An 11,693-nucleotide genomic window follows, 5' to 3' on the forward strand; every position below is an offset into this window, starting at 1 on the left:
ATATTCCATGCTCCTGGATAGGAAGAAACAACATTGTGAAGATGACCATACTCCCAAAATTGCTGTACAGATTTAATGCAATCCCTATCAGACTAGCAAGAACATACCTCACAGACTAAAGAAATCATTCCTAAAGTTGATTTGGAACCAGAAAAGACCTAGAATAGCAAAGGCAATCCTGCGCATAAAGACAAGGAAGGAGGCATTACAATTCCTGACTTGAAATTATACTACAAGACTACTGTGATGAAATCAGCATGGTACTGGCAACAAAATAGACCTGAGGATCAACGGAATAGATTAGAAGACACTGAAGCCCCTACAAACACACTCAGCTACATTATCTTAGACAAAGGGGCCAAACATACTCACGTGAAGAAAGATAGACTTTTTAAGAAATGGTGCTGGAAAAACTGGCTCTCTACATGCCAAAAACTCAAACTTGACCCAGGTCTATCACCATGCACTAAACTAAACTCAAAATTGATTGAAGATGTAAACATTAAAGCAGAGACATTCAATCTCCTGGAAGAGTAAGAGGAACTCTTGAAGACATAGGAGTAGGCAAAGAGTTCATGAATAGAAATCAAATCACACGGGAAAGAGTTGAAAGAATTAACAACTGGGAACTGCTCTTACTGAGAAATTTTTTCACATCAAAAGAAATTACTAACAAAGTGAAAAAGTAACCCACAAATTTGGAAAAGCTCATGACAAATAAGTATTTAGACAAAGGTATGAGCTCTAGAATTTATAAAGAACTAAAAAAAAACTAGGGCCCCAAAATTCAAATACCCAATCCAGAAATGGGCACCTGAGATGAACACATGCTTCTCAGGGGATGAAATTAAAGAAGCAAATAAATATATGAAAAAATGCTCCACATCACTAGCCATCTGCGAAATGCAAATTAAAACAACTTTGAAGTATCATCTCACTCCAGGAGCAATGGCTGTCACAAAGAAATCACCGAACAACAAATGTTGGAGAGGCTGTGAGGAAAAAGGAACCCTTCTCCACTGCTGGTGGGAATGTAAACTGATGCTACCATTATGGAAATCAGTGTGGAGACTCAGAAACGTTGGACTGGAAATCCCATTTAAACCAGCTATTCCTCTACTGGGAATTTTCCCAGAGGATCAGAAAACATCATATCATAGGGATATATGAGTGGCTCTGTTTATAGCAGTACAATTTGTTATAGTAAATCTTGGAAATAACCAATATGCCCATCACCTGAGGAATGAAAAAGATGTGTTATTTTTACACAATGGAGTATTCAGCTATTAAGAATGATAAACTCAAAGCCTTTATATTGAAGTGGATGCCACTTGAACATATACTCATAAGTGAAATAAACCAGACACATGTGTAAATATCATATAGTTTCTCTAGTATAAGAACTCAAAAGAAGAGACACAAATAGAAAAGTATAATACAAGTAAAAGGATCATAGGACCTCAAGGACTAACTAATCAAGAGAAGGAAAGGAGAAGAGCTAGGAAACATGACAATGTCAAGTCATACAGTTGTATGTAGAAGATGAGCATGGCAATGATCCTGAGAATCTCCAGAAGATTTTGAATCTAGCAATTAATTGGAAAGATCCTCCCCCTGACTAACTATATATACTGATACCTGTGAACTAAGCAACTGCACTACAGATGGTAATCTGTAATAGTAGTTTCATGTTTGGAGTGCTTGTCATTCTGGTCTTCTGAATATGGGCTGCTTGTCATGACATGCCAGTTGCTGCTATACTGTATCTCAGGTAGGCGGTTGTTCAAAAAAAGGGGGTGGCGAATGAAAGCAAGAGACAGGAAGAGGAATATTGTGGGACTCTCCTTCTTCAAGGTTGTATATGGTTAGTTTTTTGGACTTATGTGTAAACATAAGAAGCATATAATTCTTTATGCCTATTTTTAAAATATATTCTAATTTTTAAATTTTTTATCATATTCTGTAGGGACTTAAAGTTCAACATATCAATACTTGATGAAAAATACCTGCTCCATGTTATGCCTAAGATGTTTGATATTCAGACAGATAGTGAGGTTAAGCTTAACAACCTAAGTTGTATGGTAATAACAATAAGCGTGTCTTCTGGATGGTTAACAATCTAAGTTTGCAGACCAAGTTAGAGAAAAAGGAGGGCTTCAAGGAAAGCCAACTTTTTGGACCTAGCCTTCTAAGGTCAATTAAGACTCAGGACATATGAGAACTTGTACTGTTACATCATGTAACTCGGTAGTGTCCCAAATTTTCTGATCAAGAGATTATGGGGGCAAAGTGGAAAGTGATTGATGATGTAGAATGTGCCTAAATAGAGTCAAATGGAGAGAAAACATTCTCTCTGGCTTTCACAGAGAGCACATTGGACAAGCAATGGCCATGACTCATCTACATGGCAGACACTGCCAAAGGTTCTATAATCTGAGGTATTTTATCTCAGGATGAATCCTGAGGGGATTTTGCTGACTTTATCAAACCCCAAACCTACAACTCTTATTGAATAGTTCCTGCTTTATCTTGGTATTAACCATCCTGCAGAAAAGTATAAAAACGAAGTATAAGAAGTAAAGCCATGCTGTTATGTTGAGCTTTAGGAGACTCAGGTCAACAATTTCTGACATTGCCAGTCAAGCAGAAGACCCAATATTATTATGGGCTACTGGACTATTTTAGAACATTTTGATGAATTTACACACCTATAATATTCAAATAATGGAACTTAACAAGGAAAGGGGATGCAGATGAATGTTCATTTTGTGTCTGTGTATTCAAACTGGTTAGGATAGATATTTAGTTCCATTCTCTTAATGAATAGAGGGATTTGTTCTAATGGTGTTTGTAAATAGAATATCATGTCTGCATCTTGTACAGCAATTAAGCACTAGGAAGAATGTATGCAGTGTGTTAATTATTGAAACTGTCCTACCAATTTTTAAAAAATGGTTAGGATAGATATATAGTTACATTCTCTTAATGAATAGAGGGATTTGATCTAATAGTGTTTGTAAATATGATATCATGTCTGCATCTTGTACAGCAGATAACCACTAGGAAAAATGTATGCAATGTGTTAATTATTGAAACTATCCTACCAATTTGGTTTCAAACTGTCTCATTTCTATTTGTTTTTCAATAAAATTATGGGAAAAATAAAAATAAAGTTAAGACTTTCAGTTTTGTCCAATTAATAATATGTTGACTGCTGGCTTGTCATAAATGTTATGTTGAGATAAAGACCATCTATTCTGATTATCTGTAGGTTATTTTTCATGAATGAATGTTGGACTTTGTCAAAAGCTTTTTCTCATTCTATTGAGATGTTCATGTGATTTTTGTGTGTGATTCTTTTGATGTGTTTTATTACATTTATTGATTTGCATTTATTGAACAGTCCTTGCAGGATGTTTAAACTTCTTCATGATTTTCTCCATTCTGTTGCTAGTATTTTATTAAAGATTTTTGCCTTTATGTTCATGAGGAAGATTGACTTACAATTTTCTTTCTTTGGTTCTGTCTTTCTCTAGTTTGGGTATCAGAGTAAAATTTGGGAGAGTTGCTTCCTTTTCAACTTGATTGAACAGTTTGAGAAGAGTTGGCATTAAATCTTATTCAAATTTCCTGTAAAATTCACCTGTGAATCCTTCAGGATTTGAGATGTTGTTTTTGAGTAGATTTATATTATACTTTCAGTTGCATTCTCTGAGAATTGGTTAGTCAAACTTTTTTATCTATCTGATTCAGCTTATCTGTCTATCCAATTTTTCTCAGTTTTCCATCCTGTGAGAACAAATGATTTCAAAGTAAGTATTTATGGTCTTCTGAATTTCTATAGATATAGTACTTTCACACTCATTGTTCCTTATTTTCTTTATAAGGTTAGATAGAGCTTAATCATTTTTTATGCATTCAATGAGCCAATTCTTGGATTCATCAATTCTTTATCTTGTTTTCTTTATCTTCTTTGGGCTTAGACTTCACTTGCTGTTCCATTTCTAGTAGGTTGACATGCAGTACAAGGTTGTATATTTGGAATTGTTCAGTTTTACTGATGTGAACATTTGATGTTGTAAGTTTCTGTAGGCATCCGTGGGTCTCAGTGTAATCTATTCTACTTGGGGAGAAATGGTGGCAGGGATGAAACAAGATAGACGAGAATCCAAAAGCTTGGTTAGGTGGTGGCCCATCTGCCTGATTGGCTGATGACCCTATGAGAAACAATATAGACATTTATTTATATCTTTGAAAAGTTAGTAACATGTGACACAATGTTGTCTAGTGACTAATAGCTTACAATAACAAGTCAGGATGCTTATCTCAAGACTAAGGTAGTTTGTTTGCTTTAGGCACTGAGGCATACTTTCACCTACACACATTAGAACAATTTTCTAGCTTCCTTGGCTTTCAACATATCTCCATGTTTTTGTTTTTATAACTTAGATTTCCATTTCGTCAGTTTCCTCAGCAGACTCCAGGTTGGATCTAGCCTCACTGCTATTAACTTCTCCTCCACATTTGACCTCATAGTATGACCTGTAAGCATTCTTTGGTACCCAAATAGGTCATTCAGAATTCTCTGGAAAAACAGAAGCATACCATCTCACCCAGGTTAGCAGTAGACTGAATCTTTTCCATTGTCCAGTATGGAAATATTTCCAAAGGAGGCTTCCTATCCTTTTCACTTTATTGTATGGAATTGTCTTCCTGCTGCTGATTTCCATCTTTTGTAGAATTTAAAATGTTAATAGTGTATACTGCCAAATGAAGTCTATGATGAGGTATAAATTTTATAGGTAATATTCCCTTTTTTGTTTTTACAGTTGAATTTTAACTGAATGTGTGCGTGTTCAACAATTCCTTGAGCTTGAGAGTTATAAATAACCCATGTGATAAGAGAAATATGAAAAGTCTTACAATACTTTTGCAGGCAGCACTTGTACATGCTGGGCCATTGTCAGTCTTAAGTGTCCATATGTTGCCAAGGTCACTAAAGGCATCCAAACAGTGAGCAATGACATGTCTAGCTACTTCACCAGTGCAGGCAGTAGCAAATATGAATCCTGATGAAGTATCCACTGAAACATGGACCCAACACAAAGAACCAAATTCAGGAATGTGAGTGACATCCATCTGCCTCAGGTCATTGGGGTGTAATCCTTAAGGACTCACTCCAGTAGAAAGTAAGAGTAAGTGTTTTATACTTGAAGAACATCATTTACAATTTCCTAGGTCTGTGCTCAGGTCAAATGAAGCTGTTTGCATAAGGCAGAAACATTTTGATGAAAGGTGGCATGAGACACAGAAGCCCATTAAATAGCATCTGAGAGAATAATAATCACAGCACAAAGCAATCTATATATCGTGGTATTCCTTTCAGTGAGGACAATTGAGAGAGAGAGTGTGTATACAACCAGTAAATCAAGAAACATGACATGACTGTATGACAACCTGGAGAGTGTAGAGTAAATGAAAAAGATCTTCTTGGCTGGTGTGTATAGTGGCAGTTTTAATGTAGTGCATTACACCACGGACATGAGCACTGTCTGAAAATAGATTAAGAGGAGTAGATGGATGATCTTTCAATGTCCATATTAGTGCTTGCAATTAACTCTTTTGTGCAATAGAAAAATCTATGTCCTGTATTCTAGAAGAAAATGCTGCTACATAACCTCCTTGACATGAAATTTATCCATCTGTGAAGACAGAGAGGCCACGTGATAGAGGGACTGAACTTATTTTTGAAGGGAAGAAAGGGACTGTAAAAGAAACAAATTGTATTAATTTATCTGAAGGAAAATGACAGTCAGTAATACCAGGGAAATGAGCCAGTTCAGATTGCCAAAAAGATGAAAATTGTCATAAACATTTTTGTTGAACTGAAGAAAAGGGAACAATGATACTTTGTGCCTCATGACTAAGAAGGTGAATCACAGGAGTTTGTTCACATGCAAACAGTTCTGCCCCAGCAGAGTACCAGATTTATGTGGGGCATGTGGCATATGTAGTCATGATTACCGTAATCAAGTAAAGTCTGAAAATCATTTAGAATTGTAAAATGCTTAACCTGGATCTGAATAGTTAGGGGCACAATTTGGGTCTGCTGAATAAGGTGTCCCAGATATGAAAAAGTTATCATAGCTTCTACCCCTTTGGAGGCCACCCCTAGGGCTTTTATTATTTAAATGGGAGGACAAAATGAAGCTACTGTTTAGACTGCATTGCTTTTAGATTGTACTCCAAATCTCTATATTTAGGAATTAAAAGAATTTTAAGTAACTTTTTTTCATTTGTGTATTTGGTTCAGGGTCTCACTCCATAGATCGGACTCATGGTGATCCTCATGCTTTCATCCTTGTCAGATCTGGGATTACAGGCATACACCACCATACCCAGACCACACCCAGACTCTGTTACCAGTGGGACCAGAGATAGAACTCTGGTCCTTGTACTTTACAAAGCAGGCTCTTTCTCAGCTGAGCTATCTTGCCAGCCCTTAAGTAATCTTTTAAAATATAACCATTATTGTAAATATTCAGAATGTTTTAAAATGCAAATTGTTTTATCTTTAGGATGGAAACAGTCTTTTAATCTAATCAACATAGGGAGAAAATTTTTCATAATATTTGGTGTCAAGTTCACAACTTTCATAAATCAAAATAAGTATGCTTAATTTTTCCTGGTTTTCTGTCACATGGAGTATTGTTTTCCATCTTTGAATTTTAGTCCTATATTTTCTTTAGACTTCAATGTATTACTTGTATGCAGTATATTGCTAGATTTTGTTTCTTGATCCATTGTGCTACTCTGCTTCTTTTGATTGGTTAATTCAGGCCATTTACATTGATGGTTATAACTGATATGTATTGGAATTTTATCATGTTATTTTCCTGCCGTACGTTCCCTACTTTCCCTCTGTTTAAATGTTTGCTTTGGTAGGTGACTCCTTTCTGTGGTTTTTCTTGAAGTTGTGATCATTTACATCTCTTTCTAGAATATCTGTCAGTACTGTGTTTTGATGATCACGAATTCCCTCATCTGTTATCAGGTAAATATCTTATCTCTGCATTGAATTTGATAATTTTGCATAGTGCATCAATTTGAGTTTCTTTCAGGAGCTGAAATAGTGCACTTCAAGCTCTTCTGCACTTGATAGTGTGGGTTGAAAAATCTGCCCTTAAAAATGATGGGCTTTCCATTATAGATGACCTGTTTCTTTTCTCTAATAGCTTTTAATATACTGCTCTTCTGCTCAGTTTCTGGGATCTTGATTACTACGAGTCTGGACATAGATTTATTTTGACTATGGCTAACTGAAGTTCTATATGTCTTACTCAACTGTATTTCAGATTCTTTTCACATACTTGGGAAATTTTCTGCTAATATTTCTGCAAATAGTCTTTCTTTTTTTGTGATTTGTGTTGACTCTTGTTTTTTTTCTTGACAACTATCAGTCTTATTTTGTTTTTCTTGGCATGATCTTACAACTGTTGAATTGTTAAGTCCTTGATCCGTTTTATGTGGTTTTTCCTTTCAGAATCAATAGCTTTAGTGGTGTGTTCAAGATCTAAAATTTTATCTTCAGTTTTATTCAAGTGGTTTTGCCTGTTTTCAGTTGCATTCCTAGTGTTCTGATATCTTGTTGAATCTTTTTAACGCATTCTAATTCTTTACTGTATTGTTCATAGAATGCTTCCATTGTTTTTCTAGTTTTTTCTATCTTTTATCTATGTCTTCTTTAGAAGTGCAGAAAAATTCTTTCATTGTTTCTGGAATGTCTTTTTGTTTTTGTTTTTACCTGAGAGGTTATTTGTGATATCTCATTCTTCTACAGCCTGATAATGTTATTTCTTTATTTCACTTGCTATCATTTCAGAAATTTAAGGTGTATGATTTTCAAGATTTCTTATGTCCTTTTCTCCTGGACTTGTTCTGTATGGTCTGGAGATCTGAAATTGCCTCTGCTCCATCATTCAGACTTTTTTAAAGGTCCTAATAGTCACCTGGGCTCTGCAGGTATGATGGTATGGCATGGGTTGGCTAGGTTCTTAGGTCAGCTGAGGGTGGGATGGCTCACATAAACTCTCTATTTTCTGGGTTCAATATGAATTTTCTGATGGTGGGGATGGCGTTCTATGGCTCATTAGGCCCCAGTAGCTGTCCGGGACTCAGCTGGCTTTTGGTGTTGGTGCAGAGGAGCTGGCTTATGTATATTTATTGATTTACTGTATAGAGGAATTGTTCCTTTTTTACTGGTGTGTAGTGAGCTTATTTGCCTCTTCTCAACGTCTTTAGATTAAATTCTTCTTTTTCAGAAAATAGCATAGCAGCCTCTTCTCTTTATAAGATTCAGTTCCATGGTGCATTATATTCTATACTTTTAATTTCAGTCTGTATGTTTCCTTTTTGATGAGTTGTGAGTCTTCAAGGTAACATGTGAGTGGAGCCTGTTGGAATTTGGCACAGAGAAACTCAAGGAGCAGACCAAGTGGAAAACCATTGGTGCTAAGTTGCTCAGTGTGCAAACCAGTGCGCAGAATTTGGCACAGAAGAGCTCAGTGTGAAACTCCTTGGGTGGAATTTGTTTAATCCAAACTGAGAATGTAGGTGTTTTACTGTAGAATTAAAATCACTAACAGCCATTACTTTAAGATTAAGTGAAATAAGTTTCCAGTACTGATTTCATTATTTTTTTTCCTTTTTAAGTGGTTCTTCAACTTAGATTTTTAATTTCCATTTTAGCCTTTTGGTACTTATAGCCTCTCTTGCTCTGTCTAGGTATTTCTAAAGAATTTTCTACAATGTTGTTTGTGAGGTTACAACTTCTTTAAGGGTTTCTTTGGCATGGAAATCTTTTTACTTTCCCAGAAATTAGAATATAAAAGATTTCATTTTCTTTGTGGAAGGAAATTTGTTACTCTAAATTGTTTTACCCATTAAGGTTGTGTTGAGAACTGTGCCGATATTCTGATAGGTTTGCGTCTTAACTTAGCAATTTTTAATCTAACAGCATTTCCATTATTTTGTACAGAGTTTCTACAATTTGGAGTATTATATGTCAGGAGGGTCTTTTGTGATCATGGAATTTGGAGTTCTGTAAGTCAGAAAAGCTTTACACAAATATGGAGGCAACATGAGGTAACAGATGAGCTAGTCTTCCTGGAATCCAGGTACATGAAGGAGAGGTGCCCAGACAAAACTCAAGAGAACTAATTTAAACATAAATAAATTTCTGACCTAGATATAGGGAAACAATCTGACATTTAGATCACTGAAGCAAATAGAATTCCAAATAATATCAAGTGAATAAAATCTACAGCATGACCTATAATAATTAAGATCCCAGAAATTCAGCACAAGAACAGCATACTGAAAGCTACTATTTTAGCTACAGATCATGTACAAGGAAAACCCATCAGAATAACAGAACACTTCACATCACAGACTGTCAAATCAAAAAAAAAAAAAAAAACATGGAGCACAGTATACATTATCCTCAGTTTCACATGGTACATTCTCTAAAACAGACCACATAATAGTCCATATATCTTACTTAAATGCAAGAAAATTGAAATTATCCCATGAATATTATCTGACCACAGTGAGAAAAACTGGCAACTAACAACAAAAAAAAACTCATAAATAAATAGCAATTAAAAATCAACTTCCACAGCCATCAATCAGTTGCAGACAAAATTAAAGAAATTGAACAATATCTACAACCCAATGAAAACTCAACCGAGGAGATAACTCAGTGGCACAAGTGCCTGCCTTACAGTTGCAAGGTACTAAGTTTGATCCCTGGCACCACAAAAAAAAATTATATATATATATATATATATATATATATATATATATATATATGACATTTAGGTAAATTTGAGGGATACAATGAAATCAGTTCTCAGAAGGAAATTTATAGTGGTGAATTCACACATTAAGAAAACAGAATAAAGACAAATAGAAACCCTAATGCTGCACGTCAAGCTTTTAGAAAAAGAAGACCAAACCAAGATCAAAGCCACAAGATGAAAGAAAATTATAACTATTAGAACAGAAGTTAATGCAATTGAGACAATAAAATAATACAAAGAATCAATGAAACAAAAAGCTTGTTCTCTGAAAGATTTTTAAATCAAATTGATAAACTCCTAGCCAACCTCATGAAAAAGAAGAAAGAAAAAACTCAAATTCAAGCAATATGGAATGAAAAAGGTGAAATTGTTATTGATCCTATGAAAATTCATTTTTTAATTTTTATATATTTTATTTTCTTTAATTTTTTATTTTTAAGGTAAACACATAATCTTGTTTATTTTTTCACAGCAGAAAGGAACTCACTTGGCTAATAACAATAAGGAAACCATACAAATAAATTTTTGTTTCTGAATTTATATACACATTTATATATATATGTAGATATTCTTAAGAACAATCAGAAATTTACTAATAACATACAGTGATAGGTAAGCACAAGGGATTGAGACCAAAAGCAGTCCAAAATCCAAGCAGATTTATTACCAATGAATACTGTGTGAGTTTGTGATCCACCTCTCCACTTACAAGCTGTAATTTTGTGTAAGTTTCTATTCTACACATCCTCTTTATAGAGTCTCATTCTTTCTAATTTCTAGTAAAATGAAATGGACTTTGCTATAATTTAGATTCAAATGAATTACATTCCTTTCCCACCCTCATGGTGGAAAGGAACTTGGTGTTAAATATAAGGTCTTGTTAAAAAAAAAAAGGATGTTTAAATTAAACGTGTCTAAATAATTACATGAAAAACACATTTTTATTAATGCCTCTACCCTAGTCTTAGTTTAAACACACTTTTCTACCCTCTGAATTAATTCTGGAACTATTCTTTGCTGAGTGTCTTTACAATGTATAATCAACATTATGGTGAATGTGGCTGCTGACGGCTCTCCATAGCAGAAACTTTCCTAAAATGCTAGAGGTGAAAAAAAAATACTAGAGGTGTCCTCATTGAACCTGACTTCTTAGATCTGGCACCATGCAGCTTATGGTACTTTATTACAGTAAAAATGACCACACAAGGTAGAGTCAACTTGCATAAAGCAGCAGTGCCATTAACAGAATCCATGAGTGACAGACCAGCGAGGAAGAGTTACACCTGGATCCGAAGAACAGGTGGACAAAGCAGGAACAACTGTCACAATGGAGATGTATAAAAGTATGATAAATAATGCCTTTAGTCCATGGGGATCTAGAGTAAGATCCAGGAGAACACATTGTATGTATGATATTGTTATGTTGCATCATTCATACTGTTTAATGCTTGTTTTTTAGAAAGTTGGGTTGTAGAAGGAAATGTGCTATAAAAATGAATGAAAAGATAAATCCATCTGTCTTAGAGCACATATTTATCACTGTGTTCTCTACAGGAAATCTTTATTTTTTGTCAATTTTATTTATATTCTGAACTTCACATTGAACTTGTGTACTTTTAATAGGTTGATTTTATTGGACTTACATGAAAAGACTCTATCGCAAGGCTTTTGTTCATCTCTATAGAGAAATCACAATCATTCACATATTTATTAGCATTTCATTTCAAAACTTGGAATTAGGGCTGGAGAGATGGCTCAGTGGTCTAAAGCACCTACTTAGAACAAGCTTAGCAAAAGCATCAGGGACCGCGGTTCAATCCCCCAGCACCACAT

The sequence above is a fragment of the Octodon degus genome, unplaced genomic scaffold, assembly GCF_000260255.1.
Source record: "Octodon degus isolate 3935 unplaced genomic scaffold, OctDeg1.0 scaffold00354, whole genome shotgun sequence".
Classification (NCBI taxonomy): Eukaryota; Metazoa; Chordata; class Mammalia; order Rodentia; family Octodontidae; genus Octodon; species Octodon degus.